The sequence below is a fragment of the Canis lupus genome, chromosome 1 (assembly GCF_003254725.2).
Source record: "Canis lupus dingo isolate Sandy chromosome 1, ASM325472v2, whole genome shotgun sequence".
NCBI lineage: Eukaryota > Metazoa > Chordata > Mammalia > Carnivora > Canidae > Canis > Canis lupus.
The window spans coordinates 84,362,741-84,381,939 of record NC_064243.1 but is presented as its reverse complement, the minus strand read 5'-3'; the positions used below and the strand labels follow the sequence as shown (position 1 = coordinate 84,381,939).

At 34.2% G+C, this 19,199-nt stretch overlaps 1 long non-coding RNA gene and 1 pseudogene across 2 annotated transcripts; both read left to right on the top strand.

Annotated features, from left to right (window-relative positions):
• Positions 1 to 628: 628 nt before the first annotated feature.
• Positions 629 to 711, top strand: LOC112645770 (U4 spliceosomal RNA; annotated as a pseudogene).
• A 472-nt stretch (positions 712 to 1,183) lies between these two features.
• LOC112643846 (uncharacterized) lies at positions 1,184 to 18,437 on the top strand. Of its 2 annotated transcripts, none has more exons than XR_003125937.2 (4): positions 1,184 to 1,375; positions 3,589 to 3,721; positions 14,650 to 14,760; positions 18,192 to 18,437. It is a non-coding gene; the product is annotated as an uncharacterized LOC112643846 (long non-coding RNA). The 2 variants fall into 2 exon arrangements; XR_003125938.2 differs by having other exon boundaries at positions 3,589 to 3,742.
• Positions 18,438 to 19,199: the final 762 nt, after the last annotated feature.

The following is a 19,199-nucleotide window of genomic DNA, read 5'->3' as shown; positions in this document are numbered from 1 at the left end:
CTTTCTGGGACAACAATGAATGACAGGAGCAAAAGGTAATTCTCTCAGTGGGCAGAACTTGGAGTGGTACACTTGGTTGTGGACTACTGGGAAGGAGAAATGACCAGATAGGTGATTATAGACTAATTTATAGGCCATGGGAAATGGTTTGGCTGAAAGGTCAGGGGCCTAGAAGGAACATGCCTGGAAAACCAGTGACAAGAAAATCTGAGGAAGAGGTATGTAGACAGACCTTGCTGCATTGGCAAGAAAATGTGAAGATATTTGTGTCCTTTGTGAATGGTCAAATGGTGATCTTAGCTGAGATAAATTTCAATAAGTAGACAAAATAGGTCATTTTGTCTGCCACTCCTATCATTGCCCAATGATCTCAAGTTGGCCATGATGGCATAGATGGAAGTTTATGCATGGGCTCAACAACCTGAATTTCAACTTAATAAGGCCAACCTGGCTGCAGCCTCTGCTGAGTGCCCAAACTGCCAGGACAGAGACCAACCAACACTGAGTCTCCAATATGACACCATTCTCCAGAGTGGTCATTCTCCTATCTGGTGGCAGGCTGATTACATTAGACTGCTTCCATTACAGAATGGGAGAATTTTGGTCTTAGTAAAATAGACACTTTTTAAGCTTTGCACAGTGGCAGTATCATAGCCAATGAGGTTTATCCGAGGCGTGATTACTGTTAATTAAGATAGACACTTTTACTCTGGATTTGGATTTTCCTTCCCTACATGCAGTGCTTCTGCTAAAACTACTATCCATGGACTTACAGAATGCTTCTGTCATGGTACTCCACACAGCATTGCTTCTGATCAAAGAACTTACATCATAGTAAAAGAAGTCTGGCTTTGGCTCATGCTCATGAAATTCATTTATTTTATCAACCTGAAACAGCTGGCTTAATAGAAGTTTGGAATGACCTTTTGAAGACTCAGTTACAGCCCCAGCTACATGGGAATACTTTGTAGGCTACAGCAATTTTCTTCAGAAAGCTGCATATGAGAGTCTCTGAATGAGAGTCCAATATATGCTGTTGTTTATCCCATAGCCAGGATTCATGGGTCCAGGAATCAAGGAGTGGAAATGCGAGTGTCATCACTTACTATCATCACTCCTAGTGACCCGCTAACAAAATGTTTACTTCCTGTTCCCACGACCTTTGCTCTGTTGGCCTAGAGGACAGAGTTCCAAATAGAAGGCTACTTCCACCAGGAGAAAAAACAGTTAGTCTGTTGAACTGGAAATTAAGACTGCTGTCTGTCGACTTTAGGTTGCTCAGGCCTTTGACTAAACAAGCAAAGAGAGAAGTCAAGTGCAGGATGGGGTAATCCAGAGCACCCTGGGGAAACTGGACTGCCACTCCACAATGAAAGTAAGGAATATAGGAGCCCCCCTTAGGGTGTCTCTTAATATTACCATGCCCACTGATTGAGGTAAAAAAGGTATAAAAAAAAAAAAACAAGGAAAAAACAAACAAACAAACAAACAAACAAAAACCAAAATAACGACTCAGGCCAGGCAGAACTATCACTGGCACAAATCCTTCAAAAATGAAGGTTTAGGTCACTTTGCTTGGTAAAGAACCAAGGAGCAGCTAAAGGGCTTCCTGAAAGCAAAGAAGATGCAGAATGGGTAGTAGAAGAAGTCATTATAAATACCAGATACAATTACGTGCCCAGTTATGGAAATTCGTACAGTAATTGTCAAATTCTTGTCCTTATTTTGTTATGAATGTTTTCCTATATATTTTAATATATATGATTTATATTAATCATGCATTAATATAACCAACAATATAATATGTTAATATTGTATAATACATAGGGGCATATCTTATTAGTATATACTGTAGTGACATATATTAAGCAGGTATCTTTGTTTTTCCTCCCTGTTTTATTCCCTTATCATATAACATAAGATGCACTGACTTATTTTCATAATTAATAATTTAATGATATTATGTGCTGACTTAAAATATTTACGTATTATACATTTTATATCATAGTATTTAAGTTTGGGGATGTTATAACATTTAAGTTAAGGAGAATAAATTTACTTGAGGACTTTATCCCCTCTTCTGGGAATGGGGTTAGTGTGTTTTTCTTTGGACAAAACATAGCTGTATCAAGTGAGGTGGAATTATGACCTTATCATTGTCTTTACTGGAAATTAAGAGTGGTTTAAAGATATGTGTATGAGTGTCAAGTTAACAAGATGTGGACTTGGGGTGGTTAATTTAATATGTTAGCTTGGGGCCACTGGTTGCCCAGATATTGGTCAAACATTATTCTGCCTGTGGATCAAGAGTGTTTCTGGATACAATTAATCTTTGAATTGGTACACTAAATAAAACAGGTTGTCCTCCCCAATGTGAATGGGCCTCATATGTTCTACTGGAGATCTGAATAGAACAAAAAAGAGGTAATGGAAAATTTGCTTTCTCTATCTGACTGGTTTCAAGCTGAGACATCAATCTTCTCCACTTGGACTGGAACTTACACCATCATTTCTGGTTCTCATACCTTAGGCCTTGGATTAAAACTATACTACAGGCTCTCCTGGGTCTCCAGATTGCAAATGGGAGATTATATATATATATATATATATATATATATATATATATATATAATATATATAATATATGCAATTATGGAGGCCTACATGATTGCATGGGCCATTTATATATATACACATGCACACACACACATACACATACATATATGTGTATATAAGTATATATTTCTACATGTTATTAATTCTGTTTCTCTGGAGAACTCTAACACAATTACAAACACGTATTTTAGGATCCTGGAAGGTAAAAAAGTGACAAGTGGCTGGCTGTAAGGGCATATACATACATTGTGTGTGTGATAGAGAGAATGTCAAGATGGAGAGCTTATGCTCAATCGAAAGGGTGCACCACTAATCAGATTCATCCTACTGTTGCCATTTCGGGATGCCATCCCAATGTAGCAAGATAGTATAAACTTTAATAATTGTCAGTATCCTGAACTTTATGTGGAATTTCCTGATTTGTAAACTTTTATTTATTAAGAAATTATATGAAGTTAAAGAAAACATCTTTACAGTTCACAAATAGCTTGGTCCTTTGCATATTTATTTATTTATTTATTTATTTTTAAAGATTTTATTTATTTATTTATGAGAGACACAGGGTGGGGGGAGAGAGAGAGAGACAGAGACAGAGAGGCAGAGACACAGGCAGAGGGAGAAGCAGGCTCCCCTCAGGGAGCCCGATGCAAGACTTGATCCCAGGACCCCAGGACCATGACCTGAGCCAAAGGCAGACACTCAACCACTGAGACACCCGGGCTGCCTTGCACTATGATTTAAAGTGTCTCTGAGAACTTGTTTTTATCCATGAGATTTATGTATTTGTGTGTATGTATGTGTGTGTTATATGTATAAATGTGATTTATACAGTGTGATTTAAACCAACTATATACTTAGAAAACAAATGATACCCAATGACAAACAGGGGGTAAAAAAAAAGTATATTCACTATTCATATTTCTGAGAAAAATAGAAAGATGACCAGAATTACTATATCTTTATTCTTCCTAGACTATTGTGAAAACCTTTCAACATCTAATATCCTGTGGAGTCCTGTAGGATTTTTATTCTAGACTAAAAAAACACCTATTTGGTTAATGTACTCTGAAGGATGGATTTGGAGATGAACGAATTATGTGAATAGGTGTGTATGTTTTCCTGCAAGGTAGGCATATGAGGAATATTAAGAAAAATAATATTTCTATTAAAGAAAAATCTCTTTCTATGGAGAGCAGCCCAAGTATGTCAAGCCATGTTCTTGATCTGTGATGAGACTGGTGGCCCATGGCAAAGAAGCAAGCATGCTCAACTCAGGAGCAAATGCAGAGGCAATGTAGTGTACTTCCAATTCCCATTTTGTAAAATCTGTTTGGGCAAACTGTCTCCTACAGGAGAAAAGGGGAAACTAACCTTTGGTCTGTGGATTTCTACTGTTTTGCGGATTACACACACACACACACACACACACACACACACACATAATATATGGAATACTTTTATATTATACGTAATTTTATGTTATCTTAGGTCATAAGAAGGGTTAGATAATAAAACAGAAAAGAACCATGAACCTGACCCATTCTGATATCTTGGAAATTACAATAAAGAGATACATGATGCATCACATTAATACAAATTTCATAATCCTAACACTTTAAAAATATTACAGTAATCTGATAACCAATTCAAACTTAACCATACACTCAAATGTAGGCCATTTCATTTTACAATCCCAAAATAAGTCACCATTCTTCCAAACCTTGGAAATATTTACAATGTAACTCATTTTGTGACCTTTCTTAGAAAAAAATACTAATTAAGAATGTAAAAAAAAAAAGTTAATAAATTAGATATGTTTTCTGTACCAAAAGAATAGTCCTGGCTTTCAGTAAATTTACTTTAGATTTTTGGAAAACCAGTTTTAGAAGAAGAAGTAGCTAGAGTGAACTAGCTGTAAGTGCTATGGAGTGCAATGTATTTTCCTTTATCTACAATTCTTTTACACCTCAGGGAAACTTTTTTTTTTTTTTCCAAATAAAGCAGAATGTATTCTCTCATTCTAGGAGTGAAAATGAAGTATTCATATCAAAAAGATGAAAGTGGTGTCTTCCTCTTTTTTACTGCTTAGTAGTGGAATGAAAACATTTTGGCATTCTCTCCTCTTTGCCTGTTTATTTGTCATCCTGCCAATTTGTTACTACATAAAGATTAATGGAAAGTAAATTGGTAAAATGCAACCTAGAAGATCTATGTAAAGGTAGAAATTGGTACCAGTAGAGGCTTTTTAGTACATGCAGAGAAAGCGGGGGTGGGGGTGGGGGTGGGGGTGGGGGGGCCTGGATTTAGGAAGAAAACAGTTGTCCTGCTACCTTTTTTCACGTAAATTAGTAATGCTTAGACTTCCAAACAGAAATTTAGAGGAAAATTAAATTTTAAATTAAATGGTATTGTTTTGCAAATCTATTTGTTTTTTACTGAATCGCCCAGGAACATACAGCACTAGGTACTAATGAAATTAGCCACTCAGTTTCTATCACCCATCCGTCCACACTACAAGTTTTATTTTCATTTTCAGTTTAAAGCTTAACTGAAATCTGAGAGACCGTTTAGAATTTAAATAATTGTTTAAAGGAATGTATGTCAAGAAACCAATGTTGTGACCATATTTTCACTATGCAACTTTAGGCAGGATCCTGTCTCTTGAGCGAGATTCCATTGACATCTCAAAAAGTATTAAAATATACTGAGCATAATAATAAGCTCTGATATTTTAAATGAGGCTTGCTAAAGTTTACTGAGCATAGTCAAATTTCTGATTAGATATCAAGTTTATTTTACAGAGAAAGAAAATGTCAATGATAGGTGTAATTTCGAGAATAAATTTATGAATGAATGATTGAGATCTAAAAGTAAGTTCGTTATCCAAATCTCTTTTTTTGATTTAAAGATCACTCAATTTTCAACATGAAGTTGTGCTGGCATTTGCTTTCTTTGTGCAACCTCCTACAAGTGATGCTTCTTAAAGCAACCATTGCTGTAATATTTAGGAAGTGACATTTTGTAGCTGTCCATTTGACAACTACTTGACAGACCATATTGAAAAAAAAATGTGGGTTTCTTTTTTGGTTATTTGTTTATTTTAATAAGATTTTTGGAGTTGAAAGGGATCTTGTGACTGATTTGGTTCCCACACAAGTTTTACAGATGATCAAAAGTCAGCCTCCAAACAAGCATTTAATTCTACAGATCACTGAGAATTTTACAGCAGAACCAAGGCCATACAGCACTTTAAAAAAATAATCTATCACACTCAGTTTTCTGTAGAAAATTTAATCCTCTTCAAAGAAAAATAAGGCAGAAGTTTAATGTTGTTGGGTTCCCCCCCCCTTTAATCCTCTTTATTCTGTTTTGTGGACATGTTTACGATTAATTTGCCTGTTAATTTGTTTTGTTCATTTGATTGTTTATTTTTTCTTGGGAGGTTTGGTTTGATTTTCTACTCGAGTCTTTATAAAAAAGGCACGGCGAGGAAACTATGAAGAATTTTTGTCAAAATTGAATTCAGTTGGAAAAATGAGAAAATAAGTTAATGGAAAAATCACCCAACTGGTGGGTTAGGAACCAACTCTCAGGTTCACATCGTCACAGCCAACCATGCAACTTGTGCTTGTGGCTTTCCCAACGAAATGAAAATACTGTAAGAGTATCTACATGTTTCCTTCCAAGTCACATCTTCCTGATTCTATGAAAAAAGATGAGTAACTGTCCTTAAAAACACAACATTTTATAAAACAAGACTTAGCATGCCTCGAATGAATAATCTAGGTTTTTCCTAATTATGAAAATATAGAAGAATAAAGTCAAAAAATATTAATAAAAGTTTGGAGTAGGGAAGACATACTTTTTCTTTAATCTATTCATTTAGGCCCAAGTTTGTAACACTCATTGAGATTTGTCAAGCACTAGAGGTGCCTGGGTGCTTCAGGCAGTTAGCATCTGCCTTAGACTTCAGATCAAGAGCCCAGAGTCTTGGGATTGAGCCGGGCTTCAGGCTCCTTGCTCAGTGGGGAGTTGACTTCTCCCTCTGACCTTTCCCCTTCTCATGCTCTCTCTCACTCACTCTCTCTCAAATAAATAAAATCTTTAAAAAAAAAAAAAGATTTGTCAAGCATTAGAATAAATTTTCTTATTATGTTTTAAATTCACAATTAAAAGTAAAGAGCCCATTTAAACAGATAAATTCTGCTATTTTATTTCATCAAGCTAGGCACAAAATCCAGAAATTCCAATAAAAAATGTGAATAAATTTTCTGCAGAAACTTTGGAAATGGGAAGAATGAAAAATAAAATCTGGTTTGAAATATGAGTACTAAGTACCTGGGTAATTGTGATTATTTTTAGTGCTATTCAAACCCAATTTCAAGATCATTTAACCATCATTTATGGAGGGAAAAAGAGAGAGAAAGAGAGAGAAAAGAAAATTATGTAGAAGGAGAAGAAGTGCTTAGAATTTGCAATTTGGCTTTTGGTCATTATTAGTCATGTATTCTATTCATGCTTTCAAGGTGGAAAATGTACATATAATCTCATAAAAAATATTGCAATGATTTAAAATACTAATAAATAATTATATGTGTGCACATAAACACATACACAGGAAAAAACTACATTGCTTTTTATAAGTTGGCCGCAGAAGTTAAACTCCATTATTTCTATTCTACTTTGTGGAAAAACTATACACCTTCCTATAATGAAAAGGAGAGGCTGCAGACCAAGGTATCCACATTTTTATCCTACAGGGCTCTATCAACTCAAGATTTCACAAGCACATGGAGAAAAAAAAAAAAAAAGAGTTCAGCATATGCATTATATGTGTTATTCTTCTTTTGGATTGTCAAAATTGATGTTTACATATTAATCCCTCTATGAAGGCCCTGAGCATGAAAATTATTTTTTTAAATTACTAATTTCTTATATATATTTTAAACAAAATCCATGAAATATTTTAGGAACTGTAGAGTACCTCATTGCATTTGAGAAAATTAGGCTTTCATCATATCTACACCAAAACACAAAATGCTTTGTTAAAATGTTTCAAATATTATCTAACAGAACATTTTGATATTTTAGCCTTTTTGGTTTATTTTTGCACTTTTTTTTTCTGTTAAATGAGAGCAGATAGGGTTTAGCTCATTCTTGACCACCCAAGGTTATAAAATCATCATAGATAGTTATGTAAATTCTTACAAAAAAGAAAGATAACTATCTGTTCTGAACTGTTCAACCCAAGAGAAATTATCTCTCAAGTATTTTCCAGCTTCATTATCTTTGTGTTAGGAAATTTTAGGAAAATTACATGCTGACATTTAAGTTCAAAATATTATAAATTGGCAAATGTACCTTCAATACAATATTTCCTTATTGTTGGGCAGAATAGAATGATGGAAATGTAGGAATGATTGTATTAGCCTTCCTTTATTTTCTCTATCTACAGGAAAATCACTGTGCATATATTCTTTTATATCTCTTTTTCAAAAAGATGGGAGCAATAGAAATGTATTTATTTTAGACTATCTTCTATTCTTTTGTATTACTATGGCTTTCATGTATGGAAAGCCATACATTGGGTGGGGGTGGGGGTAGAAAATTATATCTCATAAATTCCCATTTTGCCTTGGTTGCTAAATTTAATGCCTGATTTTAGTCATTCCAAATATTTGACAGCATCTACCTTCACCGACTCATTTTTAAACTTATTAATGTCCTATTCTTTTTTTTTTAAGACTTTATTTATTTGAAAAAGAGCATGAGTGAAGGGGAGGGGCAGAGTGAGAGAGAGAAGCAGAATCACCACAGAGCAGGGAGTCTGAAAGGGGGCTGGATTCCAGGACCCTGAGACTGATTGAGCCACCCACACGCTCCTAAATGTCCTACTCTTACTGTATTTTATTTTATTTTTATTTTTAAAGATTTTATTTATTTATTCATGAGAGACACAGAGAGAGAGGTAGAGAGAGAAGCAGGCTCCCTGTGAGGAGCCTGATGCGGGACTCAGTCCCAGGACCCCTGGATCACGACCTGAGCCAAAGACAGATGCTCAACCACGGAGCCACCCAGTCGTCCCTCTTACTGTATTTTAATTTCTAAGTGCTTTTAGTAGATTTAATGGTGGAGTAGAGTTATTACATAAATATAATAATGATGAAAATGACTATTTTTTGAAGTTCCATATAAATGAAGATGAGGGATACATTTATTAGAAGGAATTATCCCTGGGTATTGAATTTTTGATCCAGAGCATGACAAGTAATCCTTTGGTGTGTACTGAAGAAGAGTCTTTTGCATGAAAAAAAAGTTGAAAGGCATATCCTAAGGGCAGATTAAAGGATAAGACCAAATGATTTTATCATTCATTACTAGCTAAGGGGTGAAAGACGCACATCAACACTGCATCATGTGGTGAAAGTCAAAGAGGGGAAGTTATCATGTTCTGGAGTCAAAGGTAATCAGCAGCAAAGAGCAACTCAGCTTGCATGTAATAGTAAGGTCGCCCATCACCTTTCCCATGGGGAGAGTTGTGGTGAGCTCAGAGATGAGCTTAAATAGATACAAAGTCAATCACCCCCATTCCAAATCCAAAGTGGTTCTTGTACTACTATCTATGGCTCTTTAACTCATGGCACTGGCTGCCTTAATCCCATATATAGTCTCTAACATAAATGTTTCTATGAATGTGACACATAAGTCTGAATAAGTTTTTTGAGATACCTTTACTCTGAGACAGAAGGCTAAATTAATTTAGGCATATGAGAAATTAAGTATTTGTTAGAGGTTGGAGCAGAGGTTAGAGGGAAGAGAAAAGGAGGACAGGGAAGAAAAGAAAGGTAATGATGAAGAAAATGCAGCAATTTGAGAAGAGCATTAGCATTTTCCTTCTGGAAGATGTTAATGCTGTGAACTAAATCACTTAAGCCTTGCCTTCCTATGCTACAATTTACTTCATCATCATGTATTGTTTTTACCACCAAAGATCTTAGTAATTATGTTCATCAATGAGACTGACTCCAGTTTTCTTTTATTATATTATTCTTGTCCAGTTTGACCATCAAACTTATTTTAGAGTTTATCATATGAGTTTGGGAGCCTTATATTTCAAAGAAGACTTTCTACAGAACATAGTTGATCTGTTCCTTTAAGTTTTGATTTAATTTGCCTGTACAATTGTCTGGATCTGAAGGGACTAAAGACAAAATTTTTCAATTTCACCACTTATGGGAAACTTGTTCTCAATATGAACTGTTTATAGAGATGTTCATTCCACCATATCAATCCAGAGTCAGCAGAAAAATCTGCAAATATGAAAAAGGATAACAACACCTTCAGAATTTTAGTGACATTAATGATTAAATGAAATCATCATGTAAATTGGTCACTCTTCTGTTTTCTACTATGCAAATCTAAATGATTTAACCAAATATATAAACACTGAATCTAGATATTTCTCCTCTTGTCTAGAAATATGACCTTTAGCAACTCCGTTCTTACTGACCTTGTGATTTGGAAGTTTGCTGAGAGTTTACCACTTGCATCTTTAATCTAAAGCATTAAAATGCAGCAAATGTTTTAAGTCAAACTTTCTGTTTTGGGAATTTCTTTATTCATTACCGTCATTGAACTTGATACGCTTTTAACTTTCACATGGTTTGACTGTAGTCATATTTACTAAATAGGTTTTTCTTTTTTTTAAATAAAACATTTCTTTTATAGAGAGGGAAGAAATGAAAGATCTTTACTAAAGTCATGTTAGAAATTATGATAAGAAGGTTTGTGGGGGAAAAAAAACAACAAAGTAGAGTGTTAAGATTTCTTGTATTTGGTTGATTAAAAATCTCTTAATGAAAACAAACTTTTTGACATTATCCAAGGAAACATAAATTTTGTCTACAGAACACCAAGTGTTCTGAATGACAAAAGGGAAACCTTGAAAAAGCATCATGGTTTTCTTTTTTAATTTTTGTCTTTTTAAATAAACACGCTCAATCACCACAAAATTCTGGAAGTTATCTTTATATATGTTTGGAAGCACTTGCTCATTGTATGCCAGATTGTAACTAAAGTTTTTGACATTGTATAATTTCAGAATTAGCACAAATGTGCAGCTTTATAACCTGAGTTACTCTCTGAATAGCATTTTAGACTTTACAAGTATTTTCACATGTCTGTTTTATTTTTTTCCTCTCCCATGTATTTGGAGTGGCTATAGCTGACTATAGGTTACCTCAGGTACTGCTAATGCCATTTAACACATGAAAAGTGAGATTGAGAAAACTGAGACCACATATTAAGTGGCAGAGTTAAAATTGGTATTGACACATCTCTTCAAATTCAAGGAGTCCAGTAACAGGAAAGGAATGGCAATAAACTGTAATGGCATGCAGAACCAGGAAGGAAACATGACAGTAATAATAGGGATAGACATTAATAGAGTTTGTGTTCTGTGTTTTACAAATCATATCTCATTTCATGCTAATAACAATTTTGTGAAGGAGAAAAACTTATCATCAATGATCAGATGGCAACTATAAAATGTTAATTAATTTGTCAAGGTCGTAAAGCTAATCATTTTGCTTGTGTGATATATTTTCATTCTGAAACAATCGAAATAAGACCCCTTAAAATTCAATAGCGATACTGTTAAAAGCTACAAGTTTTAAAATCGAATGTGTCAATTTATCTGAGATTTGAAGGCCATTTATTTAAAATAGATATTTGAAGTTACAAATACATTTCCATATCCTCAATAGCTGCGATTTTTGACAGTCCAGGAAATGAAGATAAAAGGTATGAATAACATTCCAGAATTTTAGAAAAGCAAAGCAACAAGAGGAGCTTGTTCTCAGTTCTTTCTTAGCCAATTCATATTTAAGTTATTCTATTTTCCTTGTTAGAAGTTACCACTAAACTCTTCCTGACCTGCCAACCACTCACATCTATTACTTTGTCCTACAAAATTAGAAAACAGAACAAAAAGAAAGGAGAAAGTTAATATATCCTGTGATATGGGATATTGTTGCTTTGAACATTTTAAGACAGAATTTATGTGGAACCAGATTAATTTTAAGGAACTCCCTGTGGGTTCTGTTTGTTGTTTTGAATTGCTTTAATAGTAAACTTGCATTATTTATGTTTATTAATATTTAGAATGCACTCTGCAAGGATGATTTTCATCTGAGTTATAATTAGTCTCAGCTGATGAATGCAATAAAATGATTATAAACAACTTTGTGAGATCATTATCAGTGTCGTGGGAGAAAATGTTAAAACACTGCTCCAACATTTTACCTTCAAAGATCCATTGAAATGAGCTTCAACCCATTTAAAAATCTTACACAGATCATATTGAATTTATTTTCTTGCTCATAAAGTTACTGAACTTCACATATTGGTTTGCTCTTCCAAAATCAACTCACCTTTCTTCTGTCTAAAATCTTTAATATAATTGTGTTTATTTCTGAATTTAGATATATGTTCTTTATATACAGTGATAAAAAGCATTACACAAATATCATGTATAAACTTATGCAGAGAAAACAATTACTGGCTTTAATTAGGACTTACAATGATTTGCATGTTGGTATGGTATACATATGGTATATTCCCTTTACATAGTTAATATTTTATGTATACAATCCTATGAATTATTTTCACTTAACTAAATAATACTATAAAATTTAATTATGTGTTTATTAGTTTATTTTTTTAAATTTTTTTTAATTTTTATTTATTTATGATAGTCACAGAGAGAGAGAGAGAGAGGCAGAGACACAGGCAGAGGGAGAAGCAGGCTCCATGCACCGGGAGCCTGACGTGGGATTTGATCCCGGGTCTCCAGGATTGCGCCCTGGGCCAAAGGCAGGCGCTAAACCACTGCGCCACCCAGGGATCCCTATAGTTTATTTTTTAAATAGTTTTTTATAACATTGCTTTCACTAACTAAATAATGCAGATATACCATAGTGCAATTAACCACTTCATCATGATATCTTTATGTGGTGTTTTTGATTTGCAAGTATGATGAATAATAGTATAATAATAATATAATAATAATAGGCTTGTTTGAATATTTCCCCTACCTACATAAACACTTTATATTTTTATCATATAATACTCAGTCTTTCATATATATTGTAAATTTGTAGTCCAGTAAACTCTTATCTATTTACATGACTACCAGTATTTGAGAGTAACTGCCTTAAGATTACTAAATATTGGGATCCCTGGGTGACGCAGCGGTTTGGCGCCTGCCTTTGGCCCAGGGCGTGATCCTGTAGACCGAGGATCGAGTCCCACATCGGGCTCCCAGTGCATGGAGCCTGCTTCTCCCTCTGCCTGTGTCTCTGCCTCTCTCTCTCTCTCTCTCTCTGTGTGACTATCATAAATAAATAAAAATTTTTTAAAAAGATTACTAAATATTATCAGTAACAGTATTTGCATATTTAGTAAATGTAAGAGTTTTCCATTTTATATTTAATCTATTTTCTTTAGCTATTTATAAGGATTTTCTTCATATTTCAAATAAACATTTATAATTTTTCCAAATATTAAAAAATACATTAGTTATTATAAATGTTTTCCATTTTCTAAGAATAGATTTTCCAGAATTTTATCTAATGTATTTTTGTTGCTGATATTAAAAAAAAGCTACATAATGGGGCTGCTTTTTGAGATATTTTGTAGCATTACTAAATATATTTTTCTATTTCTGCTTCCTTGTTTTTTTTTATAATTTGTTATTTTATAAAAGGACAGTCTACATTTTCCTTTCTTCTATTCATAAATAATATGTGTATCTTTAGGTACACCATTTGTGGAAGTCTTTGAGTTTTGGTAAACTGTATTCTTACTTTTTTTTTTTTTTTTTGCTTCTTAAAAAGTGGATAATTTTAGTCAACCAACAGGGCTTATTTGAGATTCCTTATGTTTTTTGGCAATTTGATTATTTTTTTGTTGATACGTTTCTGTGGCTAAGGAATAATTATGATCAAAGTGAATGGCATGCACAATTAGCTCTAAGGAGATTTTTTATACAAAATTATATCTTTTCTCTAAACATTTTCTGAATACTGTGAACCAAGAACTGTGCAACTTTATTTTCCTGATTTTTCTACTATGTACTGATTTTCTTCTTGATACACTCACTGTAACATTCTCTTCTGGTTTCCCATTTTTAGCCAAATCTCTTTATATTTACTTCATAGTAAATCCAGTAGTAGTAAGGATTCAAATAAAATCACTATGCATATGATTCCCTTACATTTATAACTTTAGTTTAATGTCTCCATTTAGCTTCTCAAATACAGAAACTGTAGTTTGTTGGATATATATATTCATATGTATTATATATTATAATATATATATTGTATGTGTATTAGATACATGATATATATATATATATTTTAACTATTGTTAGAAAGAAAGCCACAGGCTCAAATGGCATCATTTAGGCGGTCACCAAACCAGGACTTAGTGCCTAATCTAACTGCAGTTTGGATCTCCCCAGAAATATAAATTTTAACTGGTCAGTCAGGAATTTTCTCATGAAGTACCACTAAGGTAATCTATTACAGGGGTACTCTCCATTCCCCAAAGGAAGAGGAGGTAATCTGCATGATAAAACCTTCTGTTCTCCCCCACTAAGGGAGAGTGAACTTGCTTGGAAGAATCCTAGTGTCTGTGTGTGTGTGTGTGTGTGTGCGCGCGCGCACGCGTGCACGCACGCAGGCACGCATACGCAAATAATTTTCTTCCACACTTTCCTGCTTATAAAAACCTTCCATTTTGTACAACTCTTTGGAGACTCCTCTTTACTTGCTAGATAGGATGATGCCTAATTCATGAACCATTTAATAAAGCCAATTAGATATAAAAATTTACTCAGTTGAATTTTAACACTATATAATGTGTGCATGTGCGTGTATGTGTGTTTGTGTGATTCCCTCTCCCCTTCCCTTATCCTTCTATCTTTTGTGTTTACCCTTCTGGTCTAATGTTTTGTTTTCTTTTTGTTTTCAGTACCTATAACTGCCACCTCCTCTCTGGCCACTTCTCAGAATGATTTTGCAGATCAGCACTTACACCAAGGAGATCTTGAAGATCAACAATTTGGTCAGCAAGTCACTTCCTGTATGTAGGGTTATGTCTTCATCCATTAGCTTTTGGCTTCTCGGGTCCAAAGCTTTCTGCCAAATTGTAGCATTGACTAGCAGGGAAATGGGTTGTTTAGCTTATTTCCTTGAGTGGGAAAGCCCTATTGTAGTTCCAAAGGTTGACTCCATCTCCTGCTGCTGCAGAATACCTGACCTATGTCACAGTGAAGATGCAAATCCCGTTCTTTACCTGCTGCCTCCAGATCAGCAGTCCAGCCAGCTTGTACCTTCAATCACGTGCAAGGAGGTACATGCCAAAGCCTTGGTGACTGTGTTCACCAGACCATGGACACGTGCATACTGTTTTTGATCCCAGTGTGTTTTGTGATTCACTTTTTAAAATCCCCTTTAATCATCAATAACAAACTTAAGTCAAAATTAAGCTGACTTAATCTTTACTTAATTTTACCAACTGACACCTCAGTTGGTAAAGTATCTGACTCCTGATATCAGCTCAGGTCATGATCTCAGGGCTGTGGGATCAAGCCCGGTGTCTGGCTCTGCACTGGATAGAGTCTGCTCAAGATTCTCTCTCTCCTTCTGCCTGCCGCTGCACCTCTTCCTCTCCCTCCCTCTCTTAGAAAATAAATAAATAAATAAATAAATAAATAAATAAATAAATAAATAAATAAAGATAGTGATAAGGTCCGAGAAGATTTTGCTGGTTAAAGCACCATAGAATAAAACAAATTATGTGAATTTCAAAACACTAAATACAAAAGCACAATTCCACATCAAAGGTTTATACTTGAAATATTAGCTTCTCTTTATTTCAATACCTAATTTACATAAACTTAGTCTTGTTAAAAGTGACTCTGCAGTTTTAAAAAAGACCTCATTTACTTTTAAGCTTCGCTTGTGATCACTGAGGATTTTGTGCTCTGAAGATATATGTATCACCTTGCATGACCAAAAGAAAAGTTATACTGACCTCACCCTATGAATTTAAAAGAATTGATTTTCAGTTCCATACACTATATTCCACACACTGTGTAACTGTGCTATGACTCCTATGCAATCTCTTGTCTATTTATTACCAGATAGTCACATGTAACTTGACATTTAACATACTGAAATTACTAAAGTATGTCAGTATGTATATGCCTAAGAAAAAAAAAGTTTTTACTTTCCTGATTAGGCAAGATCAAGCCATTTTGACAAATAAGGTATGCTGATATGATTTGCCTAGACCAAATGCATCACTGCAGAAAAAGATATATCTCTGCTTTTCCAGGATCTAACAATAAAAAGATCTTATTTAGCTTCTTAATATATAATGGTTACATACTTACTATGATTCAGCATGCAATTAACCATGTATAATTGACAATGTAGACTTAATGTGACACCAGAAGTACTCTAAACAAGGTGCTTGTGTTTTAATTGTAAGAGTATGAGATTTTAATAGGGCTAGAAATAACACTGTGGAGGCAAGATGTCAGCACAGAATCAAAACTGAGTTATTCCCTTTGAAAAAGTCATTCTGGCTCTTCTACCTGTGATCAGCATTATATCAAAATAATTGAAAGAGAAAAAACATGTATTTAGGATTATGGAAGACACCTATGACCTGGTTATAGATTGCATAGAATAATAAGTAAAGCATCTTCATCCTTCTGCAATGGGTTCAGGAAGAAATAAACCAACTCATATTCAGCCAGTGTGACCAAGGTAAAAACAAGTGAAAACAAAAGAAATCTGGTGGAGTTAGGGACTGGTTCATCAGTTTCATTTTTCACCTAATCATTTATTGTAATAGCCTCTTTTCTGTTAATTAGGCATCATAATAAAACTCTGTGCTGATAATGCTTGTTAGATACTATGCTCTAGGTACCTTGTACCTGATTCAGTGAGATAATGTGTTTTATGGGGATCGGAACCTAGGCCCTTCATTGCAGCAACAGTCAACATGGAAGTTGCACATTCAGTTCATCCTGAGCTTCATAACTTCTAGATCACTGTATACTTGCAAAAGATTTGGAATATAAATTAGCTTCAAAAAATAAACATGATTTCAAGTATTGTACCTGAAGAATGGTTATATCTAAAGTGCTTTAAAGAAAAATTTTTTTCTGCTTTCAAAAGACCGCATACATGAAAAATTATTTAAATTCTACCAACATTCCAATAAATATATCAAGATAAACTTTTTGTCTGTGAATGCATCAATGCAAAGACTTAAAATAGTCTTCCTTTCTCTGGATCCTTCTGCATTCTTCTTGTTTATCATAGGTTTTACTAATTTGGTATTTATCTGGTACTGCATTATATTAGTAGTTATCCTGGATCTTACCTTCTGTTCAGCTTAATTATAAGCTTCATTTTGACAGAGAATATGGTTTATTTCAACTTATGGCTCTAACCCACAAGGTAGTATATTCATATGACCAGTATGCAATATTTCACTAATATTTTATTACATCCAACATTCTCTAAACATGATGGCTTGATAACTAAAAAATATTTCCTCTCTTTATCCAGATAATGTGTGAAATAAAAATTAAAAGATATACAGAACCTGATAAATATGCATTGTCACTTAAATAGGGTTGTTTCATTTATTTGAAAATGGTAAGGTTCCCAATCCACAAAGACACACTTGAACTCAGTTTCATATTGAGATAGTATTTACGTAAACCTCAATTTAAAATCCAAAATTTTCTGTCTTTAACTTACACTCATTTTGAAATATAAGGAATGAAATATTGCTTTGTTCTAACTCAAAGTATTGGTTAACTACATTGAAAATATCCAATGTAGATCAGTTAACTAAAAAAGCTAGAAGCCCTCTTCCATACTCTTTAACAAACTGATCTCTAATTCAATTAGCTTCCTAGATCATCTCCTTTCTTGCAGATATTCACCTCAGTCCTTTGGCGGAGGTAAGATGTAGTAATGACAGGGAAATATATTCTCTCTAAAAAAAACCCTCATACCTTCAAAAATTCATCAAGTTTTGAGGAAAGAAGATAAGCTCCAGAAGATAAATATCTCGGGGGAGTTTGCTATCACAGTTAGGGTCCTTCACTCACCTACAATCACTCTTGAATCTAAATTGCCACAAATATGCTATAGTCATCCAGTCCTCCCATCCCCTTTAGTTTTCTTTTTTTTTTTAATTTCTCACTGACATATTCACAAAAACCCATTTCCCTGATTTTCATGAGCATCTATCAAACAGGCTGACTCTTCAAAGATTTTATGAAATATTAGCTATAAATGTAAATAATCAGAAAAGACAGCATTTCTCAGCTCTCCCTAAACTTGCTTTAAGCACATGATTAACTTCTGGCCAGTGGGATAAAAATAAAGGTGTGCTATATGTCTTATGGAAAGCATTCCTAAAGATGAGGGAGGAGGTGGAGAGTTGTCCTTCCCTCATATTTTCCTTTCCTTTCCTTCCTTCAGCTGGCCAACATACTGTCTTCATGGGTAAAGCTCTTCAGCCAAGGGTCTGAGAAGAGCAGAGCAGCAAGACAGAAGAAGCTGAGATTTTTACATGTGATGATAGAAGGAAACATCTATCTTAAGTTATTGCAATATTTGGTTTTCTGAAATCCATACACGAACTTGACCTGAGTAATACACTTCTGTTTTCCCAATGCCAAAACATACTGATTCTTCAATAAATATCTGCCAAATAAGATTACAATATTTCATTGGGTTAACTAATTGTGTTTCAGTGCCCTTTGTAGGAAGCTGTTAACTGAAAATTCTTAATTATAATTTCATTTCCTTTTTCCACTTTTTTTTTTTTTTGAGGGGGAGAGTGTACTCGTGCACAAGTGGGGTGTGGGTTTGGTAGATGGGTGGGAGGGGCAGAGGGAAAGAGACAGAATCTTAAGCCAGCTCCATGCTCAGTGCTGAGCTGGACCTGGGGCTCCATCTTGCAGCCCAGAGATCATAACCTGAAACAAAATCAAGAGTCAGACACTTACCCTACTGACTACCCAGGCACTCCTCCACTTTCTTACTATCTAGGAAAACAGACTGTATCTTGTAGGTCTGGAGAAGACATCCTACTCCCAAGAGAACACTAAGAAAATATAAAGGGTTCATTACCCTTTCCTGATTACAAACTCTCAGTTTTTACCTGGAACTGGTTATCATAAAAGGAAAAAATGCCCAGGCATAAAGAAAACATTCTTGCCACAATAGCACAGTTAGAGATTAGGACTAACACATTTATAGTTCATGTCCTTATTCCTACAATTTATCATTAGAACTATCCTCAAGACTTCTCATATTCTTAAGGGACTTAAACTAGCTATAAAATTAGCCGTGTGTGTGTAGCTTTGAGATATATATATATATATATATATATATATATATATATATATACACACACACACATATATTATCTAATTTTATAATTATATAATTATATAGAATTTCCATAATGTATATACATATATA